This window comes from Panthera leo, chromosome F2, assembly GCF_018350215.1.
Source record: "Panthera leo isolate Ple1 chromosome F2, P.leo_Ple1_pat1.1, whole genome shotgun sequence".
In the NCBI taxonomy this organism is placed as follows: domain Eukaryota; kingdom Metazoa; phylum Chordata; class Mammalia; order Carnivora; family Felidae; genus Panthera; species Panthera leo.
Window position 1 is genome coordinate 11,062,032 of NC_056695.1, and position 12,184 is coordinate 11,074,215.

At 39.8% G+C, this 12,184-nt stretch overlaps 1 long non-coding RNA gene across 1 annotated transcript; it reads left to right on the forward strand.

The window, feature by feature from the left end:
• The first annotated feature begins 6,738 nt into the window (after nt 1-6,738).
• LOC122211061 lies at nt 6,739-7,972 on the forward strand. Its single transcript, XR_006198456.1, has 3 exons — nt 6,739-6,831; nt 6,956-7,118; nt 7,877-7,972. It is a non-coding gene; the product is annotated as an uncharacterized LOC122211061 (long non-coding RNA).
• The last annotated feature ends 4,212 nt before the right edge of the window (nt 7,973-12,184 follow it).

Sequence of the window (12,184 nt, forward strand, 5' to 3'; positions counted from 1 at the left end):
TAGTGGTCTGGTTTTAATCATATTTTTAAGATGGTGTCTGCCAGGTTTCTCCACCTTAAACTTACTCTTTTATACTCTGTAATTGGTAAGAATCCTCTGGAGAGATACTTTGAACGCCATCCTTCTAAACTTTCAATTTTGTGTGTGTTTTATTAGGTAGGTACTATATCGGTACAATGGTATATGTATGTAATTTATAAATGACTTCTTCATCTCCATACTTAGTTCTATGTATATAACTTATAAATAATGTATCCATAGGCATACTAAGGGCCAATGCTTAAATATTTTTTTTTCTCAAATCTTTTTTATTGATAAGGCTACCTGACCGAAAATATTTTGGAAACCACTGTTGTAGCTTAATTCATGTTCTTTCCTTATTATTCAAACATGACTTCCCCATTATTTCTTACACAAAACAGTCTATGGAGCTGATTCTGTCCTATTCTAACTTTTCCCTTATCCACATTTTATGCTGTCAGAGAACTGCACCTATTTGTACCATTCTGCCTTATCTGTTCGCTAGTGTTTCAAACACTCCTCATTTATTCCCATGCTTCACGCTTTTCTTATTTAGATTTTAAGGTAGTGGAGAGTTTACCTTGTTTATGTTATATTTGTCATACTGTATATGTCATAGTATTCGTGTTCTATTTTCTACTAGGCCATGTCCTCTGAAGCTAGGATCTGTGCTTGGTTTGTTTCTGTATCTTCCACGATATGAGCATGATGCTATGCACAGCAAAAGCTCTCAATTAGGCTTTGTTTATTGCCCGAGTGAGAGGATAAACATCTGGTACAATGTTTGCTTAGTGAGGAAACGCAATTATTTTGGTTCAATGAATATGGCAGACACTCTCGGGTGGCTAACCAAGTCACCATTTCCAACTTCTTTCTAGCCAACTTCCAGTTAGTATGTAGAGTACATCACATCGTTCTAGTGAATGAAAGGGAAGGGGAAGCCTGATGTGCAGTTCTGGGAAAAGCTTTTGTTTTTCTCATATAGCCCCTGAAATTGTTCTCTCTTCCAACTCTTTGCCTTAAGTGTACAGATGATGGCTGGGCTGCAGCGACCCTCTTTTTTTTTTTAGGTTTACTTATTTATTTTGAGAGCGAGAGAAATTGTGAATGGAGGAGGGGCCGAGAGAGGGAGAGAGAGAGAGAATCCCAAGCAGACTCTGCACTGTCAGCACGGAGCCAGATGCGGGGCTCGAACCCACCAACCATGAGAACGTGATTGAGCCAATGTCTGCAGCTTAACCAACCGAGCCACCCAGGCACCCCTGCAGCAACCTTATGACCATGAAGGACAGATAAAGGTAGTGGCATTGCTCTTTACGTCTTTAGACTGAAGAAGCAAAACCAATAACCATTGACTTTAGAACATCTTGCTGTGTAGGAATACAAATCCATGTTGGTGGAAGCCATTGTAGCTGGATTCCTCCTACCTGTGTGGCTAAAATATTCCTGACTCACACTCCAATAGACCAGAGAAGCAAAAGTTGCTCTTTGATCTATTCAGAAAAGCTTCATTGAGAAGGGAGATTGCAAGATCATTTTTATACCGGGAGAAATGAATGGAGATATCTGCATTAGAAGAAATGGAAACTCCCACGATTCAGTGCTGCTTTGGATGCTGTTTGCAGGTGGGGATAAGAGAAGCAAAATCAAGGGAGCTCATTTCTAGGCTATGCCAATGGACAGGCTGTGGGAAGGCCAGACATGAGTACGATGACAAACACTAATATTAGGGCTTTGAGAGCTGGAAATATGAAGGCCCAGTTCATAATGCGACTGGGAAACATGGGAATTAGGTGAAGATAAGGCAGTAGGCAGGTCAGAAACAGAGGTACCGTAAAGATAAAAGGAAAACACTTCAGAAGCCACTGGAGACGTCATGAAATTTGAGGGCCTTTAGGGCAGAGCGGAAAGCTTAGTGCACATGGGTTCAGAAAGTTGGAATTCAGAGGTGCCTGGTGGCTAAGTCGGTTGAATGTCTGACTCTTGATCTTAGCCCAGGTCATGATCTCAGTCTGTCAGTTCCAGCCCTGTCTTGGGCTCCACACTAACAGCACAGAGCCTGCTGGGGATTCTCTCTCCCTCTTCCTTTGCCCCTCCCTCCCTCCCTCCCTCTCTCTCTCTCTCTCTCAAAAATAAACACGGAAGCTTAAAGAAAGAGGTTGCAATTCAAACCTCGTTTCTCCTACCTACCAGTTGAATAAAGTGGCCAGTTCATGCTCTTTCGGAATCTGTTTCTTCCCTCTCTGATAATAAAAGAAATCGTATTTCCTTTTGCGAGGTAGACACCTCAAGAGAGGTATGAGATGATTTCAGAAGCAATGCCAGCAAAGTCCCTTTCAAATAATCTTAGCAGTTTAGACCCCTAATAGTTTTCAAGCCAATAGTAGTTGATGAATGTTACATTTTGGTCTTTTCACCTTTTTTAATTGGGGAACCTTGTGTAACACTCTATTTTTGGTTCTAGCACATTCACTAGTAGGGGTTACAACTCAAAGCCAAACTCATTCAGCCAACAGCCCTAAAAATACTCTTGGTTTCTGCCAGTCAATTTTCTTCTATTTTCACAATTAGTGGTTCTGCCTGGAAACTGCCTGCCAACATGCAAATCTCTTCCAAGGACTGATGGAAATCTGAGAATGTGCTAAGCTGTGTAAGGTTTAAGAGCAACATTATTCATTCATTATTTGAAATATTTAAACACATGTAAATCAAAAAAAAAAAAAGGATGAAATCTCATTATAAGAAATGAATGGCTGCTTTCCACTCTTTCTACAATATAGTCTTGATATCCATTTACATGCCGTTTGTAATATTAATATTATCGTAGTGAAATAAATCACATCCTTCACTTTTACATTTTTAATTACATTTTACTGCATTTGTTCTTTTGTTTATAGTTAACTAATAAAATATTTATTACATCTTACATATATGATGGTGTTTCTGTATTTTAATCAGATTTTACACATAATCTTTTCTCCCTCTTTTAGTATCTTTTTTATGACCTTACACACCACAGGATGTTGTTTTGTGGAAAACCTCATTATTTTTTAATGCATGGCTATTTATTAATGTATTGTGTATATAACACACTATGCATTTCTTTGAATTGATGAATACATTTACATCCACTTGAGAATAAAAATTCCCTTAAGGGCCAATCTCACATTTCTCTCGCTGTGTTGCCAGAAGCCTATACTGATTATTTTTCTTGTTTTTGTTGAGGAGCGGAGAGTGAAAAGGGGAGAAGAGAACAGAGAAAATAGAGAGATACAATGAGCAGTATTTTAAAATTTCATTTGCTGAGAAACCTTTCTCCCGAGGTAAAAAATTAATGCCTCGTTGCGAGACGGAATTTTCAGAGCATGCAAATTAATTTACCCTTTGCGAAATCTTATATTTGATATGCGTTTTATGTTGAGTACTTGACCTGCTGTTTCGCAAGTTATTTTCCATTGTGTTTGTTGAATTACTTCCTCTACTGCCCCACCACGTTGCACTTAGAGGATTAGGTATTAATTGAATGATGAGTGAAGAACACAGTTAACTACAATAGCAGGTGCCACTGGGTGTAAGTTTACAGCTCTACAAAACAAAAGGCTTTTGCTCATTTCAAATCCTGCTCCTAAGCATGAGCCTGATTCCCCAGAAGTCGGAGAGCCTTTGTAAACCATAGAGTAAGCAAGAGAGAAACACCCTCTTTCCCATGTTAATTCATCCACGATTTGCAGCATTTGAGAATTTTTCTGGGGCTTGCTGGGGGGTGGGTCCTGGCCATGCATCTTGCTAAGCATTTTTCTCCCATGACCTTTGTCATCTTTTAGGGACACCAGTCTGGGCTCTTTTTTGGAAGGGCACAGAACAGCGTTTAGCACACATGGCTGGGAAGAAATGACCTTAGCAGGTTTATTCTTTGTTCTAGTGACCGTGAGGTATGGATTTAGGTGGGAGACGAGCGAAAAGGTGGGGAAGTTTTTCTCTCCCCTTCTCTCGGGAGAGGGATTTTGGATGCTGTGGCGAAAGCGTGGTAGGGAACAAAAAATGTCCTTATGTTAGTTCCGTCCTCCCTTAATGCACTCTTGCCTGACATCCTCAATTAACTGCACACTCACAGGACCATTGGAAGTATTTCGGCGACAACTCCCTACATTTTAAATGCTTCTCTGTTTCCAAGAAATCTATTTAATTTTCATACGGTATGAAGAGGGTGCTGAGCAGGAAATAAATTGTGACCTCCAATTTCAATAAGTGAATGTGTCAATTGTGACCGTGCATTCAGCACGTAGGAATACGAAATGCTTTCTAAGACAGAACATACTGGAGAACGCGTGCACGTCTGGTCGGAGAGACGCGGGGTGCGTGCGTCAGGCTGGCCCTTTGCTAAACCAATTGGACTTTCCCGCGAGTGCTTCCGTGTGGAAATGTACGCAGGATCTGTGGCAACTGGGGACACCCTGGCTACTTTCTTGCGCGCTGTAGCACAGGAATGCCCTGAATTCCCAGGGCATTCAGTTATCAGCGGCTCCCTAGGCATTCTGCTGACATATCCCTGGCTCAGAGATGCTCTCAGAGGTCTAGATGGGTAAGACACTTGTCACCTCTGTGCCCTCCTGGGACCTAAAGCAATGCAGAGTTTTGTTTTGGTTTGTTTTGGTTTTCTAACGAATGACTAAGAAACACATCTAAGGATAAATACCCGGAGTTTGCACAAAGCATCTAGCAAACAAGCCTGTGGGTCAAATGTTATTGCTCGCTTGGTGTTCAGAGCCACTGAAATTCTTAGCTCCCCCATTTCCTTATGCTAAAATGGTACTAGTAATCCTAAAGGCCTCCCAAATATTAGCTATAAATAATGCTTTGGAGAAGTTATCTAATTCTTAAAACTTTTCCTGTTTTTTTTCAAAGGTTGTGGTGTTTGCTTGTCGGTTGGTTTGCTTGTTTTTTTTTGTTTTGTTTTGTTTTGTTTTGTTTTGTTTCGAGAGAGAGAGAGAGAGACAGAGCGAGTAGAGGAGGGGCAGAGAGAGGGAGAGAGAATTCCAAGCAACCTCTGCACTGACAGCTCAGAGCCCAAAATGGGGCTCAGTTTCACCACCTTGAGATCATGACCTGAGCCAAAATCAAGAGTCAGATGACGCTTAACCAACTGAGCCACCCAGGCTCCCCGCCGGCTCTCGTTTCTTTGTTTTCTCTATTTGCCCTTTTCCTTGCCCTCCCAAGATGCTCTGGTCTCCTACCACAGTGTTGTCCTGACTCAGCCTCTGGCACCTCTCCCTTTTCTTTCGTGAAATCATTCAAGTTCTTGAAGATGAGCCTTAGTTACTGTTCTTACCTGCCCTTCACCTCCGTTAACCTCACCGGCCTGAAGCTTCTCTTACTAGTTCATGGAGCAAAATAGGTCTTCAGTAAACGCTAATTTCCTCCCTGTGTCTTTTTTCTCTTCTGTGCTCCAAATGAACTTTTTGAAAAAGACTATATATTTAGAGCAATTTTAAGTTCCCAGAAAAATTGAGAGGAAACGTATAGCGATTTCCGTTATTTTTTCTGACCCCCACATTTACAGCCTCTCCCATCATCAATATCCCTACAGCAGTATATATCGTTACGATTGGTGAACCTACAGGACATGTCATTATCACCCACAGTCCATACTTTAGATTAGGGCTCACTTTTGATATCGCACCTGCTATGGTTTGGACAAGGGTATAATGACACGTACCCACCATCACAGTGTCACGCAGAGCATTTTCACTGCCCTGAAATAGTCCGTGTTCCATCTATTCATTTCCCTGCCCTCCCCCGACTCCTGGAAATCACTGGTCCTTTTACCGGCTCCATAGTTTTGCCTTTTCCAGAACGTCGAATAGTTGGAATCATATCGTATGTAGCCTTTTCATACTGGCTCCTTTCACTTAATAATATACATTTAAGGTTCTTCTGTGGCTTTTCATGGCTTGCTAGCTCATTTCTTTTCAGCAGTGAATAATATTCCACAGTCTGGTTGTACCAGTTTGTTTTTCCATTCACCCACTGAAGGACATCTTGGTGGCATCCAAGTTTTAACAATTATGAATAAAACTGCTGTAAACATCCACGTGCAGGTTTTTTGTGCAGACGTGTATTTAACTCTTTTTTTTTTAAGTTTATTCATTTATTTTGAGAGAGACAAAGACGACATGAGTGGTTGAGAGGCAGAGAGAGAGGGAGAGAGAGAGAATTCCAAGCAGGCTCCGCACTGCCAGCACAGAGCCCCATGTGGGGCTCAAACCCATGAAACCGTGAGATCACGACCGGAGGTGCAGCCAAGACTCGGGCATGTAGCCCACTGAGTCACCCAGGCACCCCTATTTTCAACTTTTTTGAGTTAAACCTAATGAGCATGATTTCTGGATAGTATGGAAAATAACTTTTCGCTTTCTGATGGGGTAGTGTCTTCTTAGTATCGTCCACTCTTCACCTCTGCAGCATTTCCAACATTTTCGAGGACTTCTTGACGCCCTCCTCCGTGGGGTCCTCAGCGTGTGTCTCATTCTTTCTTTTGCCTCTGTGCCTAGAAAAATGGCACCTTCGCAGAGAAGTCTCTCCTTTCCTCCCGCCTGGAGTAGAGACAACCCCCACCCCCATTATATTCTTTTAGGACACACAGGTGTCCCCTGCAACACTTAATAATTTGCAAATACATACTTATTTGTCTTTTCCTTTAATTTTTTCCCCAGGACTGTGTTTGTGGTTGTTGTTTCCCACTGGCATGATAGCCTCAGCTGACCGTTTTCCCCATCCATTCAGCTGCTGTAGCCTCGTGGTCTAAAAACAGTAACTACCACATCGGACACACCGTTACTGAGGCATAATCATGCCCAATGAACGAATGACACGGACACATTGTTATTCACGTGCTTTTAGGAATAATACTTTGTTTCTCTTTTTTTTTCACCAGGACCATGGAAAGATTCCCCAGAGGTCTGTCATCTCTAACTGGGCAGTCCATTTTTTATATTGCTGCCCGAATCATGTCCTTACATAAAAGTTAGGCCACGGAGGCTTCCTGCTTCAGACCACTACCAGTTGGCATCCAGTACCGAAAAGTAATCGCCATGAAGGTATGGGCCCGCCGCTGTAGTCTGGCTCGTGTCTCCCAGACCAAGCATTATGGGTGTTCAAGTCTGTTGAATTATTAATCAAGCCAGTAACACCTGCTTCAGACTTTCTAATATGTATCCTGATACGAGCGTATTCTTAATAGAGACATTTGGACTGCTTCTAAGTGCCTTGGAACAGGTGGAACAGATAACAGTTCAGTCGACTGTGTTATTTGACATCATGTAAATTCACACGGTATTCAAGTCAGTAAATGGATTTTTGTGTTCAGAAATTACCTAGAACCTGCCTAGTATTCACATCACTACGGCAAATGAAGGGAAAAGTGTATTTTTACTGGCAAAGAGAAGAACTGCATGAGTCTCGTGTAAGGAATCCAATTCTAAAGTGAAATATGAGTAGTTTGCCTAGAGCCTGGGCCACCCATACCTGTGCCCGATCCTGCTCTTCGTCCCCAGGCAAACCATCAACAGTGGTTTGGAGATGGGTTTTGTCACACTTTTATAAGCAAAGACTTTTGCTATTATGGGGATGACATTTTCAGGAGGTAAGTCTTCTTGGGTGATACCGAATTTTTCCCTGCGTTTTAAAAGAGAGTGGGGTTCCAGTTACATAGAATGATTACAAACAGACTAACAACAAAGAGTTATCATCTAGTGTTGTTTTGTTCTTATGACAAGTAGGGTGTTTGATCATTCTGTTCTCTGAGGAAGGTGCCAAAGCATGAAACCAAAATAACGCACACCCTTGAACTTTTCAGATATTCACAGCGGACTGTTTTGCTTGACCACATCCATTTTACTGATATCTTTGGATTCGTGTAGACACTGACGACTAGATTTTACTCAGAGGTACTTTTTTGCTATGTTTTGCTTCCTGTTTTGCTATGTTTTAGGAGGGTCTTACTCCCAACGGGTGGACGTTGCAAAATCTGCAGACGTTGCAGAAACCCTTCCATTCTTTTTAACTTTTCATCCCTTTGTCGAAATGTGAGGATTAAGTACATCAAACTTCGAAACTGTGTCCTCGGTAATCAAAAAGTATTGAAACTATTAAAAGATAAAACTAAATTCAATTTATCGCTAGTGATCATACTTTTAGGACACGACGAATTCACGAAAATAGATGTAATCTTTAAAAATATGCTTTACATTAGAGACTGTTAAAAACTGAGAACAAACTGAGGGTTGATGGGGGGTGGGAGGGAGGGCAGGGTGGGTGATGGGTATTGAGGAGGGCACCTTTTGGGATGAGCACTGGGTGTTGTATGGAAACCAATTTGACAGTAAATTTCATATATTAAAAAAAAAAAAAACTCTACGTAAAATTTTCAAAAAAAAAAAATAAATAAAAAAATAAAAATAAAAATATGCTTTAAGGGGCCTGGGTGGTTCCCTCGGTTAAGCCTCTGATTCTTGATTTCAGCTCAGGTCATGTTCTCACAATTCGTGGGATTGAGCCTCACAAGTGGCTCTGTGCTGACAGTGCATAGCCTGCTTGGGATTCCCTCTCTCTCTCTCTCTCTCTTCCCCTTCCCCACTCATACGCTCTCTCTCTTTCTCAAAGTGAATAAATAAACTTAAAAAAAAAATGCTTTGAATGATACATACAAATGGTGACCAAATGAGGACACTTGATTTCGTGACAAAAAATTCGATGTCTGCACCAACAAAAATTGCATTATCAAATATTCTTACTCTCCTGCTTGCAGTGCCATTTGAACTGCTTTTCCTCCATAGCTGTCTGGCAAAAGAATAAATGTATCGATCCTTGTTGAGGACAGATAACAGTTACTCCCCATGCATCCTGCACCTGCAAATTCCGCGAACAGAGCAAAACATCATTTCCCTCACTCGTGTGTTGTATGCTGTGCAGGATGAAAAATCAGGTTGCTAAGCAGGAAAAACTCTCCCCTTCCGTGTCCAGGTGGGTGTTTCACTTGAGGAAAGCAATACAAAATCAAGATTACTGTGTTTTGAAATTTTGAGGCTTTTGGATAAGTGACCTGTACGTGGATGGATGGGAAAAGTTGCACGTGAGAGTCACCGTGGAAATAAAAGAACCACACAGTGTAGTTGGAGTAGGAACTCTTAGTGCTTATGAATCTGGTGCTATTAATTTGGTGCTGTACATGTTTAAATATCCTTAATAGAAATGATATATTTTTAAATGTTATGTTTTTTTAAACTTAATATCTACTATCTGTATGATTAAGGTCTTTAGAATAAAATAGTGTATTTCGAACATACATAGTACATGTAATTAAAATATAAAAATATATTTTAATATATAGTTTAATAAATACAACATATATTATTAATAATAAATATAAAGGTTAGTTACTATATAAAGTTGTAAATATGCAATAATACATGTAAAATACATATAAGTGTATCTATTTATATATCTAATCATTAATTTTACATTAAGGATGGTTCACTGATTATCTAATAAAAGAAGCATTTTGAATTTTCTTTCATCAGGAATACATTTATTTTATGGAAACTTGTTTGGGTTTATAACAACACCAAATATTAACATGGGTTTCCATTTTTTAATGCAGGTTACTTATCTTGCATTCTTTTTTGGTAGTTATTCAAATTAAATAGCTAGCTTTGAACATAATGTTAAAAACACTACGTATAGAATGTGTCTATGAATGCATTTGTGTGCAAGTGGTAATAGTCGTGATTATCCAGACGGCATTCTGTTTACGTCACTCATTCAGTCCCGAGTGCCTCCTGTGGACCAAGTGGTTGTGGGGAGGGGGCTGGGACTGGCGGACAGATGAAGACCTAACCCCTCAAGGGCTCACCGTTGAGTATTGTACAACGTGCGATGGTAGTGAATTGAGGTTAACTGTCACTCACCTCTTTGAAGCAGCAATGGGAAAGTAGACGGTTTACCTGATCGAGGTCGGCCATGTTTCTCCCGCCGTGCTGTTGGCAAATCTCACAAAGGGTAATACGAAACTCACTTTGCAAATATTCCCAAATATATGTTCAGAGCCTTATGAGATATCACTTTGATTTATAACTAAATGTGGGTAAGGAATATATATACATAAATATAAAATAAATCACTTATAGGAAACAAAACCAAAAAATGATCCTTGATACCTAGTTACATTCTACAGTCAAATAGCATTTCCTCTAAGACGTCCAAGCCCTGTGATTCCTCCTCCAATTTTCAATTTCATGGCCATGGCCCCACTTCCTCTCCTGCCTTAAGATAGAAAAGATAGAAAATGACTTTTTGTATCATTATGGGATGACAGAAAGTGAAAAAAAGTGAAGGGGCCTGGTTGAGCTGTGCAAAGGTAGCTATAGCCTCCTCGCTTAGCTGGGTTTTGCTATACGCAGCCCAATTCCTGCTGGATGTTAGAGGCTCAAAAAGCTCTAAATAACTGGGGCAAATGGAGGGTCAACAAGACCCAACCTGGAGTGGAGTCTGGCCAAGCCTCCTTCTTGTCTCCCACCTTTTCCTTGTTTTTTAAATTTCTTTTAAACGTTTACTCATTTTTTAAGAGACAGAGAGAGACGGTATGAGCAGGGGAAGTAACAGAGAAAGAGAGGGAGACACGGAATCCGAAGCAGGCTCCAGGCTCTGAGCTGTCAGCACAGAGCCCGACGCGGGGCTCGAACTCACGAACCCTGAGATCATGACCTGAGCCGAAATTGGATGCTCAACCGACTGAGCCACCCAGGCGCCCCTCTGCCACCTATTTCATATACATCAGTAACTTCTTCAGATCAAAAAAAAAAAAAACACATTAATTTGCTCTCATGCCATTGTAACTTAGAATCAAATCAAGTTAAATTACAAGGGAATTATGGTTCCATTACATTATTAGTGGTTGAAGAAACTTGCTCTCAGAACCTTAGTAAATTTATTAATATTTAAAGAGAAGAATTCTTGATTTTTTGTATAATTTTTTCAAATCATCAAACCTCAAAGGTGTTTTTTTTTTTTTAATAATTTCTCATTAATTTTAACGTGAATTCCAGGAAAGGCAGTAACAAATTTTTGTCCTCTTTGGCAATCAGAATAATATTTAATATGAACTCATTAATTGGATCTCCATATAAACATCAACTCAACAGATATTATTACTATTGTATGATGTGCTCAGAGGTACAAGTGTGACTGTGAAATAAAGTTATACAAATAGTTTTGATAAGGGCACGAACGATCTGGATTCCTTTCATTTTCCAGCCTATTTAGAAGATTCAGATCATCAAGCATATTACTAAGTTTAGAGTTTTATTTCTACAAAACTATATTTTAGACCAAAATATCCAACACAGCGAGGTAAGTGCATGTTCCCCAACTTTTTTGCTGTGGCCAAATATTTGTAGATTTCATATAATAAAAACAACACGTTGCGTTCCACATTTCATCTCTCTAAGGGTTGTTAGAGAAAATATTCGGAAGATATGTCAGAAATATTTTCTTTAGACTTGACAACCATTTGATGGCCAGGAAGGGAAAGAAGAATCAAAGGTAAATAAGAACCCAGTCGTCTGGAAAGATGAAGTACCAACACTAGAAACTAGAGATCACAGCATCATACTTTGCATGAAATGTGATGAATTAAGTTTTGTATCTGTATTTTGAGTTTGAGGTTCAAATAAGATATCTAGGTGGAAGAGTCTAGGATTCAGTTGGAAATGGAACAAAGTTGAAGTTAAGTAGGAATAGAGATTTGTGTCTCCGTAATGTACAAGGGTAACTGAAGATTTTGGAGGGTGAAAAGGGGGCTTAGGCTAGAATTTTCTAGAATCTCAAACACCCTTCTTTCCATTTTCTAATTTATTCTCTAAATTGGGTCATATTATATTAATTCAGTTAAAAAACAATTACCTTAGATAGATATCTAAAATGTAGTAATCTTAAAAAGCAATGATTGTCTGCCTCCAGAATATTACAATCAATTACCAATTATGTAAATATTTAAAGAAATCGGCATTGTGAGTAATTACTTGCCTTGGAAATGTGTCCTACATTCTGACTCTCAATTGTGTGTACCCTAGCCAATTTATTTCGTCTTTCCAGACTGTGCATTTAA